Below are 17,458 nucleotides of genomic sequence, written 5' to 3'. Positions count from 1 at the left end.
GGTGATTCTTTCACACAGAGCATAGAGACTGTCTGGAACAAGCTGCCAGAGGTAGTAGTAGAGGCGGGTAAAATTTTGTCTTTTATAAAGCAGTTAGACAGCTACATGGGTAAGGTTAGAATCAAGCGATATGAGCCAAACATGAGCAATTGGGGCTAGCTTAATGGTAAAAACTGGGTAACATGGACAAATTGGGCCAAAGGGCCTGTTTCCATGCTGTAAACCTCTACGGCTCTGTTTCATGTGGCTCGTCCACCCTGCTGCAGGGGAGTCTGCCACTGGAGGGGAGGGGATGGTCACCCATGGCGAGACTGGAAAACCCTGCCAGCAAGAAGGGCTGGAATACCCGGTCATTGTAAAACAGCCCAGGATGCCATCATCAAACCAAAGATTTGGGCAGGTTACCAAAAGTTTGGTCAAGAAGGTAGATTTTAAGGGGTATCTCAAAATATGAAGGAGGGTCGTAGAGACAGAGAGATTTATGGAGGGGATTCTAGAGTCCAGACTGAAGGCACGGCCATCCAGACTGTGGGGCTGTTGGAATTGCATTCTCGGTAGGTCAGAACTGGAGGAGCAGAGAAATAATAGAGTTGTGGAACTGGATGAGGCGACAGCGATGGGGAGGATTGAGGAGGGATTTTAAATTTTTTAAATCAAGGCATTATCAGAACAGGAGCCGATGTGAATCAACGTGTGCCTCCCCATGTCCTCTCCCTCAAACTAGTCACAAATGAAGAACCAAAGAGCATTAGGTTTGAACCATGTTTTGTCTGAGGCTGTTTTACTTTTGCTTTTCATGTATTTATACTATTGCAACATGACACCCACCCAGCCAATCACATTGTTAAAACAAACTTGCTGATCTCAACAGCAGAAAGGGCTGAAATCCAGAGGGAGTGACAGCCCTTCACATCAAGGCCACATTCGACCAAGGGTGGCATCAAGGAGCCCTAGCAAAACTGGAGTCAATGGGTATCAGCGGACAAACTCTCCGCTGGTCCGAGTCACACCTGGTATATAGGGAGATGGTTGTGGTTGTGGATGGTCAGTCAGCTCAACGCCAGGACATCTCAGCAGGAGTCCCTCAGGGTAGGGCTCTAGGCCCAACAATCTTCAGCTGATTTATCAATGATCTTCCCTCCATTATAAGATCAGAAGTGGGGATGTTCACCGATGATTGCACAATGTTCAGCATCATTCGTGACTCCTCAGCAATCCATCTTCAAATGCAGCGAGACCTGGACAATACCCAGGCTTGGGCTGACAAGTGGCGGTAACATTCATGCCACACACAAATGCCAGGCAATGACCGTCACCAATAAAAGACTCTCTAACCACCACCCCTTGACATTCAATGATGCTCCCTTCACTGAATCCCCCGCTGTCAACATCCTTGGGGTTACCATTGACCAGAAACTCAACTGGACTTGCCACATAAACACAATGGCTACAAGAGCAGGTCAGAGGCTGGGAATACTGCAGCAATTAACTCATCTCCTGGCTCCCCAAAGCCTGTCCATCACCTACAATGTACAAGTCAGAAGTGTGATGGAATACTCTCCACTTGCCTGGATGGGCGCAGCTCCGACAACACTCAAGGAGCTTAACACCATCTAGGGCAAAGCAGCCCCACTCGCTTGGCACCACATCCACAAACATTCACTCCCTCCACCACCGACGCTCAGTAGCAGCAGTGTATACTATCTACAAGAGGATCTGTAGCAATTCACCAAAGATCCTTTGACAGCATCTTCCAAACCCACAACCACTTCCATCTAGAAGGGTAGCAGTTACATGGGAACACCACCACCTCCCATTAGTTTTATTTGGGAAGGGTTTTGGCAATGGGGAGGTTGATTTAAAGCATTCCCCTCCAAGCCATTCAACATCCTAACTTGGAAATATCACCATTCCTTCACAACCGCTGGGTCAAAATCCTGGAATTTCCACCTTAATGGCATTGGGGTCAACCCACAGAACATGGACTGCAGCGATTCAAGAAGGCAGCTCACCACCACCATCTCAAGGGGCAACTAGGGATGGGGAATAAATGCTGGCCTAGCCAGCGATGCCCACGTCCCACAAATGAATATAAAAAACGTTATGTGATGGTAACATGCAGATACTGATGCTGTCCTTAATTAAATGACTGTCACCCATAATCATTCTAGGACTTCTTTCAGATCACCTCCACCACCTGGTAGCACAAGGACAGCAGATAGCTGGGAACACCAGTGTCTGCAAGTTCCCCTTCCAGTCATGCCATCCCGACTTGGAAATATATCACCATTCCTTCGCTGTGGCTGGGTCAAAATGCTGGAACTCCCTCCCTAACAGCACTGTGGGTGTACCTACACCTCATGTACTCCAGTGGTTCAAGAAGGCAGCTCACCACCAACTTCTCAGGGTACAACGGGGGGTGGGCAATAAATGCTGGTCAAGCTAGCGACACCCATACCACTAGAATTAATAAATAAGAGTGCTTTAAATCAACCTCCCCATTGCCAAAACCCTTCCCAAATAAAACTAAACTACAGCACGGGTGACACAATGGTACAGTGGTTAGCATAGCTGCCACACAGCGCCAGGGACCCAGGTTCGATTCCGGCCTCGGGTCAGTCCGTGTGGAGTTTGCATGTTCTCCCTGTGTAGGCGTAGGTTTTCTCCCACACTCCAAAGGTGTGTGGGTTGGGTGGATTGGCCTTGTTAAATTGACCCTAGTATCAGGGGGGTTAGTAAGGTAAATATGAGGGGTTACTGGAATAGGGCCTGGGTGGGATTGTGGTCAGTGCAGTCTCGACGGGCCAAATGGCCTCTTTCTGTACTGTAGGGATTCTGTGAACACGCTGAACAAAAATTAAAACCTGAGAATGGAGAACTGCCGGATACTCAGGGCAGGAGATGCTGGTTATCTAGGGCAGGAGGTGCTGGTTATCCAGGGCAGGAGATGCTGGTTATCTAGGGCAGGAGGTGCTGGTTATCCAGGGCAGGAGATGCTGGTTATCCAGGGCAGGAGATGCTGGTTATCCAGGGCAGGAGATGCTGGTTATCCAGGGCAGGAGATGCTGGTTATCTAGGGCAGGAGGTGCTGGTTATCCAGGGCAGGAGATGCTGGTTATCCAGGGCAGGAGATGCTGGTTATCCAGGGCAGGAGATGCTGGTTATCCAGGGCAGGAGATGCTGGTTATCCAGGGCAGGAGATGCTGGTTATCCAGGGCAGGAGATGCTGGTTATCCAAGTCAGGAGATGCTGGTTATCTAGGGCAGGAGATGCTGGTTATCTAGGGCAGGAGATGCTGGTTATCTAGGGCAGGAGATGCTGGTTATCCAGGGCAGGAGATGCTGGTTATCTAGGGCAGGAGGTGCTGGTTATCTAGGGCAGGAGATGCTGGTTATCTAGGGCAGGAGATGCTGGTTATCTAGGGCAGGAGATGCTGGTTATCCAGGGCAGGAGATGCTGGTTATCTAGGGCAGGAAGTGCTGGTTATCCAGGGCAGGGCAGTCAGCAGTTGTATAGATAAGGATGGGGTTAATCTTTCACTAACAGACAGTCCTGATCACACCCCCTGTCTCTTATCCTGGGGTTGTTTAGTTTCACTTAATGGACTCCTTACTTCCAGTTTTAGCCCAGGTCCCCAGTCTGGATCTAAAACACCAAAAATACTGCAAAAAAAAACCCCTCCGGCTCTGGGGAGGGAGAGAGAGTTTTGTGGAGAGAGTGAGTTAAGCTCTTGCAGTGGGGCTGGTCACGGTCTGAGGTTTACAGAGGAAGCTGGGTTCAGATCGAAATTCCCAGCTCTCTCTGGAGGAGGCAGCTGTGAAAATCTGTTCGTGCATTAGTGTTCCGCCGGGGAATAAGCACCCTGCCTCCCGGGATAGCAGCCCAGGGCAGGCGGGGCATCAAGGGGAGCAGAGCCGGGGAGATCCGAGCCAGAGAGTGGGAGCAGGAGCCAGCTCAGAGACAGCACTGGACATGTACCTGTGTGTATATGGATGAATAATGTGTCTGTTACTGTGTGTGTTCCTCGGCATGTGTATATATGTGTCTCTGCATGTGTATCTGTGCGTGTATGATACTGTGTGTGTGTGTGTTTTTGGATGTTTGTATGCATGTGTATCTGTGTGTCTAGGTATGTGTGTGGATCTGTGTGTGTGTTTGTATATGTGTGTGTACAACTGTGTGTGTTTTTTTCTGCGTGTGTTTCTCTGTGTATGGTGAGAGGATTTGCTCCCTGTTTTCCCTCGCGTGTATGCAGTGGATTGTTTTAATAAAACCACGCAGAAATAATGTGGGACCCGCTCCCGTTATATATCCTGCCTCCAATACCTATCACTGAGCCACAGCACTTGCTCAGGTACTGAGAATACTTCTCTACATGAGCGTCTTGTGATAGTGTGTGTGTGGGTGTGAGAGAGAGAGAGAGATAGTGTGTGTGCGGGTGTGAGAGAGAGAAAGAGAGAGAGTGTGTGTGAGAGACAGTGAGTGTGAATGTGTCCGTGTATGAGAGTGTGTGCGTGTTGTGATAGTGTGTATGTGTGTATATGTGTGTGTGTGATAGTGAGTGTGAGCGTGTGTGCGGGTGTGAGAGAGAGATTGTGTATGAAAGAGTGAGTGTGAATGTGTCAGTGTGAGATAGTGTGTGTGTTTATGTGTGTGTGATAATGAGTGTGAGTGTGTGTGGGTGTGAGAGAGAAAGTAGTGTGTGTGTGACAGTGAGTGTGAATATGTTGGTGTGTGAGATAGTGTGTGTGTTGTGATAATGTGTGTGTGTGTGATAGTGAGTGTGTGTGTGTGTGAGACAGCGATTGTGAGTGTGTGTGTGAGATAGTGATTGTGAGTGTGTGTGTGATAGTGATTGTGAGTGTGTGTGGGTGAGATGGTATGTGTGTGATAGTGAGTGAGTGTGTGTGTGTGATAGTGAGTGTGATGGTGGTGTGTGAGTGTGTGTGTGTGGGTGAGATAGTGTGTGTGTGTGATACTGAGTGTGTGTGTGTGGGTGAGATGGTGTGTGTGTGTGATAGTGAGTGTGAGTGTGTGTGGTTGTGTGCATCCTTGTCTAATAAAACCATGTGAGACACACTGTGTCTGAAAAGGTTATGGAAGCAGGTTGATCATAACTTGCAAAACTGGGGCAGTTGGTAAATAGTTGAAAAAGAAATAGAAGGGGTAAATCTTTCAAAGACGGGACAAGTGTGGGTTTCCTCTGGGTGCTCCGTTTTCCTCCCACAGTCTGAAAGACGTGCTGGTTAGGTACATTGACCCAAACAGGCGCCGGACAGTAACTTCATTGCACTGTTAATGTAAGCCTTACTTGTGACTAATATATACTTTAAATGGATTCCTGTGCTCAGAGAGACATTGGTTGCCCAGCTTCAACTGAGAGTGCTGCTTTTTAGAGGGGCCACAGCAGGAAGGTAAAGGACATATTGTTGCACCCAGTGTCACTGACACAATCCAGCCAGAGGCACCAATCACTCATAAATAAATAGCACCGGAGCACAAACACATGGCTACATTACTGGACTAGTGGTCCAGAGGTCCGGATTAATGAAAATATAATTAATCAACACTGAGATAAAAAGTCAGTCTCAGTAATGGTGATCTCGTCATTAATTGATTACTACGTAATCCCATGTGTATCAGTAATGTCCTTTAGGGAAGGAAATCTGCCATTCTTACCTGGTCTGGCCTACGTGTGACTCCAGACCCACAGCAACGTTGTTGACTCTCTCCTACCCTCAGGAATGGCCCAGCAATTCACTCACAAATGTTCGAGGAGGTGACACACCCCCATCTTCCAGAGGGATAAGTGCCGGCATTAGCAGAAACAACGATATCCCATAAATAACATTTTTAACTGCTCGCAGAAAGGCCAGCATCCGAGCTGGGAGTGTGCGGGTGTTCCTTTCATTCGCTTGGTGAGTCTACAAATGAACCTGATCAGGAAGAAAATGCCATTGTCGCTTTCCGTTAGGGGAGAGTTGTAGCATCACCTTTGATGGACCAATTGCAGAGGCAGTGGGTAGCACCAAAAGACTCAAAGTGCCCCCTTTAGCATGAAACAATATTGTCCGAACAAATAAAAAAAAGTAAACATCAAGCAAGGAATACCTCCCCATTTTAATCTGGATTTTGTTATTGACGAGAATGTGCGTTATAGCCTGCGCTGCTCACAGGTGATCAGGTTCCTCCAGCTATCTTTGTGATTACAATGAGCCTGAACAATCATTGCAGGGAAAATTCTATCCTCCTGGGGGAATTAAAGAGCTGTAACACCCATTCTCAGACACTCAGGAATCTCCAATAGAACAGTTTCAGTGCTCCATTGTCCTATTTGAAAGCAGAGATCGCTCTCTGGTGACCAATACCTTCCTCCGGAAACTTCCGACCTCACCCGTGGCTGGGATTCTCCAGTCCCACGGCAGTGAATGGAATTTTGGCTAAGCGCCAAATTCTCCATTCTCGCAGTGGTGGTGGCTAATGTGCTCTCCCTTACACCATGAGTTCCTAATTTGCATAGTAGCCTTTGCCGTACACCTTTTCAAAGGTCTTCTGGGAATCTGAGTGCAGCACATCCACAAGTTCCCCTTTATCCATGTCGATTGTTACTTCCTCAAAGTTCCTGATACATTAATCAAACATGAGGTTTTCTAAGTGGCCAGCTGTAACCTCCTGAATAAGAGTCCAGCTTTTGCTATGATAGACATTAATCTAATTGGCTTATAGTTTTCTTGAATGGAGGAGTCACATTCATTATTTTCCAATCTGCTAAGACCTTGCCAGAATGGAGAGAGGATACTTTGGAAAATTAAATCAATGAACAACCTCTGCAGCCACGTTTCAAACCTCCTGGATGAATTCCATCAGGATTTGGGATTTGTCAGCTTTTAGTTTGAATAGTTTTCTCAGCACCCTTTCCCTGATGTTTGTAATTATTTCTATTACTGTTACTAGAGAGGTGGTGCTCGACAGACTGGAGGGGCTGATTGTGGACAAGTCCCCAGGACCGGATGGAATGCATCCGAGGGTTCTGAAAGAAATGGCGGAGGTTATAGTGAATGCCTTGGTGGTTATTTTCCAGACGTCGCTGGATTCCGGGGAAGTGCCGGAAGATTGGAAAACGGCTAATGTTACGCCGTTGTTTAAGAAGGGTGCCAGGCAAAAGGCGGGGAATTATAGGCCGGTTAGTTTAACGTCTGTGGTAGGTAAAATGTTAGAATCCGTCATTAAGGAGGAAATTGCGAGGCATCTTGAAGGGAATTGCTTGATAGGGCAGACGCAACACGGTTTCATTAAAGGGAAGTCGTGTCTGACAAATTTACTGGAGTTCTATGAGGATGTGTCTAGGGCAGTGGATAGAGGAGAGCCAGTGGATGTGGTCTTTCTGGATTTTCAGAAGGCGTTTGACGAGGTACCTCACAAGAGGTTATTGCAGAAGGTCAGGGGACATGGAGTTGGGGGTAGGGTGTTAGCGTGGATAGAGGATTGGTTGTCAAATAGGAGGCAGAGAGTGGGGATCAATGGGTGCTATTCGGATTGGCGGTTGGTGACTAGTGGGGTGCCCCAGGGGTCGGTGCTGGGGCCTCAGCTATTTACCATTTATATAGATGATCTGGAGGAGGGAACCGAGTGCAGGGTGTCGAAATTTGCTGATGACACCAAGATTGGGGGAAAGGCAAATTGTGCGGAGGGTGTGGAGAGTCTGCAGAAGGATCTAGATAGGCTGGGCGAATGGGCCAGGAAATGGCAAATGGAATTTAATGTTGGCAAGTGTGAGGTGGTCCACTTTGGTAGGAAGAATGGTAGGAAGGACTATTACTTACGTGGCGAAAAACTGCAGCAGGCGACGGTGCAGAGGGACCTCGGGGTCCTTGTGCATGATTCGCAAAAACCCAGCTTGCAGGTGCAGCAGGTGGTCAGGAAGGCGAATGGGATGCTGGCCTTCATAGCGAAGGGGATTGAATATAAAAGTAGGGAGGTCTTGCTGCAGCTGTATAGGGCATTGGTGAGGCCGCAGCTGGAGTACTGTGTGCAGTTTTGGGCGCCGCACCTGCGCAAGGATATTTTGGCCCTGGAGGGAGTGCAGAGGAGGTTTACTAGGCTGATACCGGAGTTGAGGGGATTGAGCTATGAGGAGAGGCTGAATAAACTAGGCTTGTACTCGTTAGAGTTTAGAAGAATGAGGGGAGATCTCATTGAGACGTATAAGATGATGAATGGGATGGATAGGATAGAGGTGGAGAGACTCTTCCCGCTCAAAAAAGACAGTAGGACTAGGGGGCACAGCCTCAAGATAAAGGGGAGGCGGTTTAGAACGGAGTTGAGGAGGAACTTCTTCACTCAAAGGGTGGTGAATCTCTGGAATTCTCTGCCCGTTGAAGTGGTGGAGGCTGCCTCGCTAAATATTTTTAAGACGCAGGTTGATGGGTTTTTGATAAGAGGGGGGATTAAGGGTTATGGGGAGAGGGCGGGAAAGTGGAACTGAGCCACAACAGATCAGCCATGATCTTATTGAATGGCGGGGCAGGCTCGAAGGGCTAGATGGCCTACTCCTGCTCCTACTTCTTATGTTCTTATGTTCTTATGTTCTCCCTTTCACTGTCTGATTCACAATTATTTCTGGGATGTTATTTCTATCTTCTACAGTGAAGACAGACTCAAAATGCTTGTTCAATTCATCCACTATCCTTATTTTTCATTCATTCCCCATTCTCTCAGGGAAGAACACTCATTTTGGTCAAACTTTTCTCTCCAAATACCTGCTGAGACCTTTATTGTCTGTTTTTATCATTCCAGCCATCTTTCTCTTGGACTCTACTTTCACAGATTCAGGCCATTTGGCCCATCATGTCTGCACCAGCTCTCCAAATGAGCATTGTGACTTAGTGCCAGTCCGTTGCCTTTTCCCCGTACCCCTCACGTTGTAACCATCCAACGCCCTCTTGAGAGCCTCGATTGAACCTGCATTCCAGACCCCAACCGCTCACTGCACGAGGAAAAATTCTCACAACGCATTTGCTTCTTCTGGAAATCGCTTTAAATCTGTGCCCTCTCATCTTTAAAGTTTATTAATTAGTGACAAGTAAGACTTATATTAATACTGCAATGAAGATATTGTGAAATTCCCCTAGTAGCCACACTCTGGTGCCCATTTGGGTCAATGCATCTAACCTCCATGTCTTTCGGACTATGAGAGGAAACCAGAGAACCCAGAGGAAACCCACGCAGACACAGGGAGAACGTGCAGACTCCACACAGATAGTGACTCAAGCCAGGAATCAAACCCAGGTCCCTGGCGCTATGAAGCAGCAGCGCTAACCACTGTGCCTCATAATCTTTTTACAAGGAGGAACAGTTACTCCCCATTTACTCTAACCAGCCCCCACCCTCCCTCCCTCATGACTTTGAGCACAATCTCCTCTCAGCCTTTTCCTCTCCAATAAAAACAGTCCCGAGCTCTTCAATCTACCCTTAGAACGGAGGTTTCTCACACCTGGAACAATTCAGACAAAGCTCTTCCACACTCGCTCCCTATTAAACTTTTCAACATTTTTCTGCTGTTCTTTATATTCTGCCCAATCTTCTGACCTGTCACTCACCTGTTCAGAAGCATTTTCTTTCAATTTGATACTGTCCTTAACTTCTTTAATTATACACAGATCATGTTTCCACCCTTAAGTCCTTCTTTTACACTGGAATGCACCTATTCTGAATATTCTGAAATTCTTGCATTTAGCTTCTGCAATGCAAGTGAATTCATTGTAAACACACATCAACAAAGTTGGGATTAACGACCAAGGTTAATGATTCTCTTGGTGCCCTTTACCCTGAGTAGCTGTTGAAAACATTTAGTCGCTTCTCTCTTCCTGATTGATATGCTCACGATTCCTCCAATATCTGAATGGCTGAGATACCTCCCCAGACTTCCCTTTTCAACTTCTCTCACACAAAGTAAAACCAACTTCAAAAGGATTACAATGCCCTGACAATAGAACAACCGAACAGCAAGAGTAACACCAACAGGAAGTGGTTCAGAGAGCTTGCAATGCTAGTCTGTTTCACAGCAGACTGGGGACACGCTGTCAATAGTTACAAAACATTAAAAAGTTAATTTGCATTGGGTGGCACACTGGTTAACATTGCTGCCTTACAGCGCCAGGGACCTGGGTTCGATTCCCGGCTTGGGTCACTGTCTGCGTGGAGTTTGCACGTTCTCCCCATGTCTGCGTGAGTTTCCTCCAGGTGCTCCAGTTTCCTCCCACAGTCTGAAAGAAACGCTGGTTAGGTGCCTCGGCCGTGCTAAATTCTCCCTCAGTGTAGCTGAACAGGCACCAAACTGAGGCAAGTAGGGGATTTTCACAGTAATTTCATTGCAGTGTTAATGTAAGCCGACATGTAACTAATAAACTTTTACTTTAAATCCCCACATATTCGGTCCAGATATTTGGTCAAACAAATAAATTAATTATTAGTAATAAGTGACCATCTGCAAAACTACTAAAGGATGAAAAATAACCATTTTGGAACCTGAAAACTTCACCACAAACCTTCGCTCAGGGTTCTACTTTAAAATTCACTCTGCACTTTGTGATCAACTAGTTTTTTTAAAATAAGTGAAAATAGCAACTCAGTCATGATTTTCTTAACCATCTGAAACATGGTCGGACGTAATCATTAATTGAACTTACAGAAGGTCAGCAGCTTACAGATCAACACAGAACTTCTTCCAAAAATGGATCGACACAACTGAACTCTAAAAGACAGGAAGCGACTTTTGCATCAAGTGATAGGATCTGACCAAAGTGATAGCATAAGCAAATAGTGCAAATCATCTTTACGTATTTAAACTAGTGGCTTTTAAAGATACTGAACCCTGTGCGGAGACACCCAGTTCGGCAGTAGGTTCACAATATCACTAAGCTTTAGACTAGATCAGCACAGGGTTTAAGATCCTGTAATGTCCTGGAGTCTCCAGAAATGAATTAACCTTACAGACACCACAGAGAGCAACCTGGTAAACTTAATGGCAAAAACCAATAAGTTTAAAAAATAAATAAAATATATAAATAAAAGAGATGGGGTAAACAGACAGACAAAGTCCAATCAAATGTTGATTTATCTTACCATGAGGGGGCTGGATGAGATGAAGTTCTTCGAACAGAAACAGCTGTATGCCCAGCCAGAGATTGAATTTACAATTAGAACTGCATGCGCTGTTAAACATTCTAAGATCCTTTACTACCCTTCCCTAGCAGACTCCCTCTGCTGGTACATGTGTGTATGGTAGCCTCAAATAGACAAAATGCACATTACAACTTTCAATGCACTATAGATGCATGGGCATGTCATTGAGCAAGGGCGAGACTGTGGGGATGAGGCAATTGCAGAAATGAGCTGACGTAATGACATCTTCAGGAATTCTTCCATCCAGAGCTGGCAACCCTAAATCAGTAGTTTGCACAAAAAGTCATATAGTCCCAAGTATAAGGTTTAAGTGCATAATTTAGGCTGATGCTTCATGCAAAGCTGAGAGAACGTCGCGTTATCCCAGACTATTAAATCAGATGGACAATAACCCTAACTGACCAGAATGCCCTAAGCGATATCCCCACCCCCGAGTCTAGCTTATACCCAGAAGGAGAAAACAGTAACACAGGAATACTGATCGAACTGTTTGCTTGGTCTTTTAGGTAGGTCTGAGTGGTAGTGGGGCAGAACGGTGATGCAATGGTTAGCACTGTTGCCTCACAGCGTCAGGGACCCAGGTTCAATTCGCGGCTTAGGTCACTGTCTGTGTGGAATTTGCAGGTTCTCCCAGTGTCTGCAAGGGTTCCCTTTGGGTGCTCCAGTTTCCTCCCACAGTCTGAAAGACTTGCTGGTTAGGTGCATTGCCCATGCTAAATTCTCCCTCGGCATATCCGAACAGGCGCCGGAGTGTGGCGACTAAGGGATTTTCACAGTAATTGCATTAGTGTGAATGTAAGCCTTACTTGTGACTAATACATAAACTTTAGTTGCCACTTACAGCATGCTGCCATCAGTTCAAAATGATTACTACGCAAGTAACCAATGTTACATGCAAATTTCAATGCTTGGGATCCAGGCCATACGTCCTAGTGACTGACTGACCAAATCAGATTGCTGATAATGAACGAGTGAAGGAACATGCCGAGTGCAGACCATACTCAAGTAGTCTGCTTGCAAAGTGCATCAGTGGTGAATGGAGTGTCCATCAAGGCAGCTTCTTTGCCCTGGATGGTGTTGAACTTCTTGAGCATGCACTTTGGATGGAGGAGTGGAGGCATAGGCTATTTTTTAAACGGGGAAATGCTTAGGAAATCAGAAACACAAAGGGACTTGGGAGTCATTGTTCAAGATTCTCTTAAGATTAACGTGTAGGTTCAATCGGCGGTTAGGAAGGCAAATGCAATGTTACCATTCACGTCGAGAGGGCTAGAATACAAGAGCAGGGATGTACTTCTGAGGCTGTATAAAGCTCTGGTCAGATCCCATTTGGAGTATTGTGAGCCGTTTTGGACCCATATCAAAGGAAGGATGTGCTGACCTTGGAAAGGTCCAGAGGAGGTTCACAAGAATGATCTCTGGAATGAAGAGCTTGTCGTATGAGGAACGGGTTGAGGACTCTGGGTCTGTACACATCGGAGTTTAGAAGGGTGAGGGGGGATCTTATTGAAACTTACAGAATACTGCGAGGCCTGAATAGAATGGATGTGGAGAGGATGCTTCCACTAGTTGGAAAAAACTAGAACCAGAGGGCACAACCTCAGGCTAAAGGGACAATCCTTCAAAACGGAGATGAGGCAGAATTTCTTCAGCCAGAGAGTGGTGAATCTGTGGAAACCTTTGCCACAGAGGAGGCCGGGTCATTGAGTGTCTTTAAGACAGAGATAGATAGGTTCTTGATTAATAAGAGGATCAAGGGTTATGGGGAAAGGGCAGAAGAATAGGGATGAGAAAATTATCAGCCATGACTGAATGGCGGAGCAGACTCAATGGGCCGAGTGGCCTAATTCTGCTCCTCTGTCTTACGGTCTTGTGGATTGTTGATAGAGCTGTGCTCATCCAGACAAGTGGGGAGTATTCTATCACACTCCTGACTTGTAGATGACTTTGGGGTGCCAAGTGAGTCACACCCTTCAGAATTTCCAACTACTCTTGTAGCCACAGTATTTATATGGCTGATTCAGTTCAGTTTTAGTCAATAGTAACCACAAGATGTTGTTTCTGTTGAGGGTTTAAAGGAAGTCATTCTTGGCATGAGTTGTGTTATGAAAACACAATACAACAGCAGGAGTGTTATTTGGGTGGAAATTCTGATACAAAAAGGAAGTTGGTTAAAATATAGCAATTAACAGAATAACCAGCTGGCATTTCTGTACTGACTGAAGTATGAATCAGGAGGGGGGGCAGCTTTATTGTACACCTTTGCGATTTACTGTCTAACTTGCTATTAACTCCCTCATCTCATCTAGAACCAGGGGTCACAGTCTGAGGTTTTGGGGTGGACCATTTAAACAGAGTTGAGGAGTTCTTCACCCAAAGAGTGGTGAGCCTGTGGAATTCACTACCACAGAACGTAATTGATGCCAAGACATGGAATGTATTCAAGAGGCAGCTGGATATAGCACTTGGGGCAAATAGGATCAGAGATCATGGGGAGAAAGCAGGATAAGATGGAGTTGAATGATCAGCCATGATCGTGATGAATGGGGGAAGCAAACTCAAAGGGCTGAGTGGCCTCTGATCTTTTATGTTTCTATCTACAGAAGTTAAACTCATTTTGAGCAACTATAGAGTTGTCTCATTAAACAGATCTTATCGCAACCATCAGGTGTGGCCTACATGTTGTAAGATTACAGCAGTTCTTTCTCTGGCTCTGTGCACTTTAGACATGTGTAATTTTTCACAGCCATCTCCCCACTGTAAATGATGGAGCTGGCAACACTTCAGACCACACTTTTTGGAGACTGACCACGTGGGAATAAAGGTTTCCCAACTACTTACTATCCTCCAAGACAGCTGTAACTCAGAGGGTAACACCCTTGCCTTAGGGGGGATTGATCAAATCCCAAGTGTATAAAGTGGGGAGTACTGCACACTCTATTTCAAATGAGCTGTTATATCCCACCCTCCCAGGGGTATGTCAAAGATTTCATGCTACTGTTTTCAAACAGGACAAGGTCCCCTGAGCTATTCAGCCACTTTTAAATCTTTCAAAACAACATCCATATATATATATATATAGAACAAAACACATGGTTTCAGCATGGAGAGATCTTTCTGTGCACAAATTGGTTGCCATGTTTCCTCCATTGCAGCAGTGAGCAGATTGCTTGTGCCAAGATCAGGAACTGTACAAAGGCCGATCTCCGCCTTGTTCTTCAGATTATATGTTCAGAACATGCTGAAGGCTCAATTTTACCAGGATCTATACATTAAAACTTTCCAATGTTCCCATAGCAGAGTTTATTGTGTGCAGTTTTGGGGGCCGCACCTGCGCAAGGATATTTTGGCCTTGGAGGGAGTGCAGAGGAGGTTTACTAGGCTGATACCGGAGTTGAGGGGATTGAGCTATGAGGAGAGGCTGAATAAACTAGGCTTGTACTCGTTAGAGTTTAGAAGAATGAGGGGAGATCTCATTGAGACGTATAAGATGATGAATGGGATGGATAGGATAGAGGTGGAAAGACTCTTCCCGCTCAAAAAAGACAGTAGGACTAGGGGGCACAGCCTCAAGATAAAGGGGGGGCGGTTCAGAACGGAGTTGAGGAGGAACTTCTTCACTCAAAGGGTGGTGAATCTCTGGAATTCTCTGCCCGTTGAAGTGGTGGAGGCTGCCTCGCTAAATATTTTTAAGAAGCGGGTTGATGGGTTTTTGATAAGAGAGGGGATTAAGGGTTATGGGGAGAGGGCGGGAAAGTGGAACTGAGCCACGACAGATCAGCCATGATCTTATTGAATGGCGGGGCAGGCTCGAAGGGCCAGATGGCCTACTCCTGCTCCTATTTCTTATGTTCTTATGTTCTTATGTTATTTGGCATTTTACAATTCTTTACTTGAAGAAACTTCAGTTTCTTTGATTGAAGAAGTTTGGAAAGTTCTCCTTCAAGAGAAGGGATTGATAGAGATATTCAAATGGGTCCCATCGGTTGCAGGATCAAGAACACAAGGACAGTGCTCAAGATAGTCGACAAAAGAAGAAACAGGAACATGAGGAAAACGATTTTTAGACAGCAAGTGTCTGAGTCTGGACTGCACTACCTGGAGACAGATCCAATCCCAGATCTGAGTAGGAAGAACGTGCAGGGTTATGGGGAATGGAACAAGGTTAATTGTTCCTATGGAAAACAGGGGCTGACCCGACAGAACTCCTGCGTTGTAACAATTTAGGTGATTCAAAGTGGTGTCAGTACATTCTCTAGCTGACACTAATTCTCCCCAAGAGTTACAACTCTGAACATCAACTTCACTGTGGAAAGCTAATCAGTGACGAGTTCACTTTGAAATTTAAATACCAGTTTTCCAGCAAATCAGAAGAGAAACATGAACAGACATCTACATCTTTTTGTGTAAACAGGAGGGTGTGTTTGATGCAATCTTCACACACAGCAAAAACTGTAAACACACAAAATCAAAGGCTACTCAAAAGATATAGATTTTAAAGAAACATCTATATATTAAAAAGAGGGAGAGGTGTTTAGGAAGGGAATTTCAGAGCTTTAGTGGTCACGCATTCAGCTGTCAAGACCTTAAGTGTTGACAGGATTGTGGACAGCAGGAGAGTAGAGCAGCAGTTTAGGGGGCTTGAGTTGAAGGACTGGAGATTGGTGTTGGGTCACCAGCCATTGCAATTCCTACACATTCATGGTACAGTGGTTAGCACTGCTGCCCCACAATGGTAGGGACCCAGGTTCTATTTCCAGCTTGGATTTTGCACATTCTCACCGTGTCTGCGTGGGTTTCCTCCCACAGTCTGAAACATAAGAACATAAGAAATAGGAGCAGGAGTAGGCCATCTGGCCCTTCGAGCCTGCCCCGCCATTCAATAAGATCATGGCTGATCTGTCGTGGCTCAGTTCCACTTTCCCGCCCTCTCCCCATAACCCTTAATCCCCTCTCTTATCAAAAACCCATCAACCCGCTTCTTAAAAATATTTAGCGAGGCAGCCTCCACCACTTCAACGGGCAGAGAATTCCAGAGATTCACCACCCTTTGAGTGAAGAAGTTCCTCCTCAACTCCGTTCTGAACCGCCCCCCCTTTATCTTGAGGCTGTGCCCCCTAGTCCTACTGTCTTTTTTGAGCGGGAAGAGTCTTTCCACCTCTATCCTATCCATCCCATTCATCATCTTATACGTCTCAATGAGATCTCCCCTCATTCTTCTAAACTCTAACGAGTACAAGCCTAGTTTATTCAGCCTCTCCTCATAGCTCAATCCCCTCAACTCCAGTATCAGCCTAGTAAACCTCCTCTGCACTCCCTCCAGGGCCAAAATATCCTTGCGCAGGTGCGGCGCCCAAAACTGCACACAGTACTCCAGCTGCGGCCTCACCAATGCCCTATACAGCTGCAGCAAGACCTCCCTACTTTTATATTCAATCCCCCTCGCTATGAAGGCCAGCATCCCATTCGCCTTCCTGACCACCTGCTGCACCTGCAAGCTGGGTTTTTGCGACTCATGCACAAGGACCCCGAGGTCCCTCTGCACCGTCGCCTGCTGCAGTTTTTCGCCACGTAAGTAATAGTCCTTCCTACCATTCTTCCTACCAAAGTGGACCACCTCACACTTGCCAACATTAAATTCCATTTGCCATTTCCTGGCCCATTCGCCCAGCCTATCTAGATCCTTCTGCAGACTCTCCACACCCTCCGCACAATTTGCCTTTCCCCCAATCTTGGTGTCATCAGCAAATTTCGACACCCTGCACTCGGTTCCCTCCTCCAGATCATCTATATAAATGGTAAATAGCTGAAACATGCGCTGGTTAGCTATGTTGGCTGTGCTAAATTCTCCCTCAGCCTACCGAAACAGGCGCCAGAGTGTGACGACGAGGGGAATTTCACAGTAACTTCATGGCAATATTAATGTGAGGAATGGAATGTAAAGTTTATTTATTAGTGTCACAAATAAATAAACTTTACATTACATTCCATTCCACATACTGTGACACAGAAATTACCAAAATGCCTCTAAGAATGTTTCAAAGGATATTTCAGAAAGACAACGTGTGGACCAGAAGGCAACTCAATTTTATTCCACTTCCAATAAGAAATGAGCTTTTTTGACTTATATTTGCAATATTAAGACTTACCAAATATGGTTAATCATTTACATTATGAAAAATTAACACGTAAAAAAGTTTGTTCATTTTGCTATTCAGTGGCTACATTTTGTTTGTGACCTTATCTGATGCCAATATTCATTTCACACAACACC

The 17,458-nt window shown here is 45.8% G+C and overlaps 1 protein-coding gene across 1 annotated transcript in view; it reads right to left on the bottom strand.

Moving 5' to 3' along the window:
* The window catches only part of LOC145347562 (mucolipin-2-like), a 53,286-nt gene extending 42,097 nt beyond the window's left edge, over window positions 1-11,189 (bottom strand). Inside the window, exon 1 of the mRNA XM_080195096.1 lies at window positions 11,125-11,189. The gene's annotated coding sequence lies outside the window, so the exon portion shown is untranslated. The remainder of the gene's footprint in view (window positions 1-11,124) is intronic.
* Between the last annotated feature and the right edge of the window lie 6,269 nt (window positions 11,190-17,458).

The sequence above is a fragment of the Carcharhinus amblyrhynchos genome, chromosome 9 (genome assembly GCF_965287045.1).
Source record: "Carcharhinus amblyrhynchos chromosome 9, sCarAmb.v2.hapA, whole genome shotgun sequence".
Taxonomy (NCBI): Eukaryota; Metazoa; Chordata; class Chondrichthyes; order Carcharhiniformes; family Carcharhinidae; genus Carcharhinus; species Carcharhinus amblyrhynchos.
The sequence above is the reverse complement of the archived record's forward strand: the minus strand, read 5'-3'. Positions and strand labels throughout refer to the sequence as shown.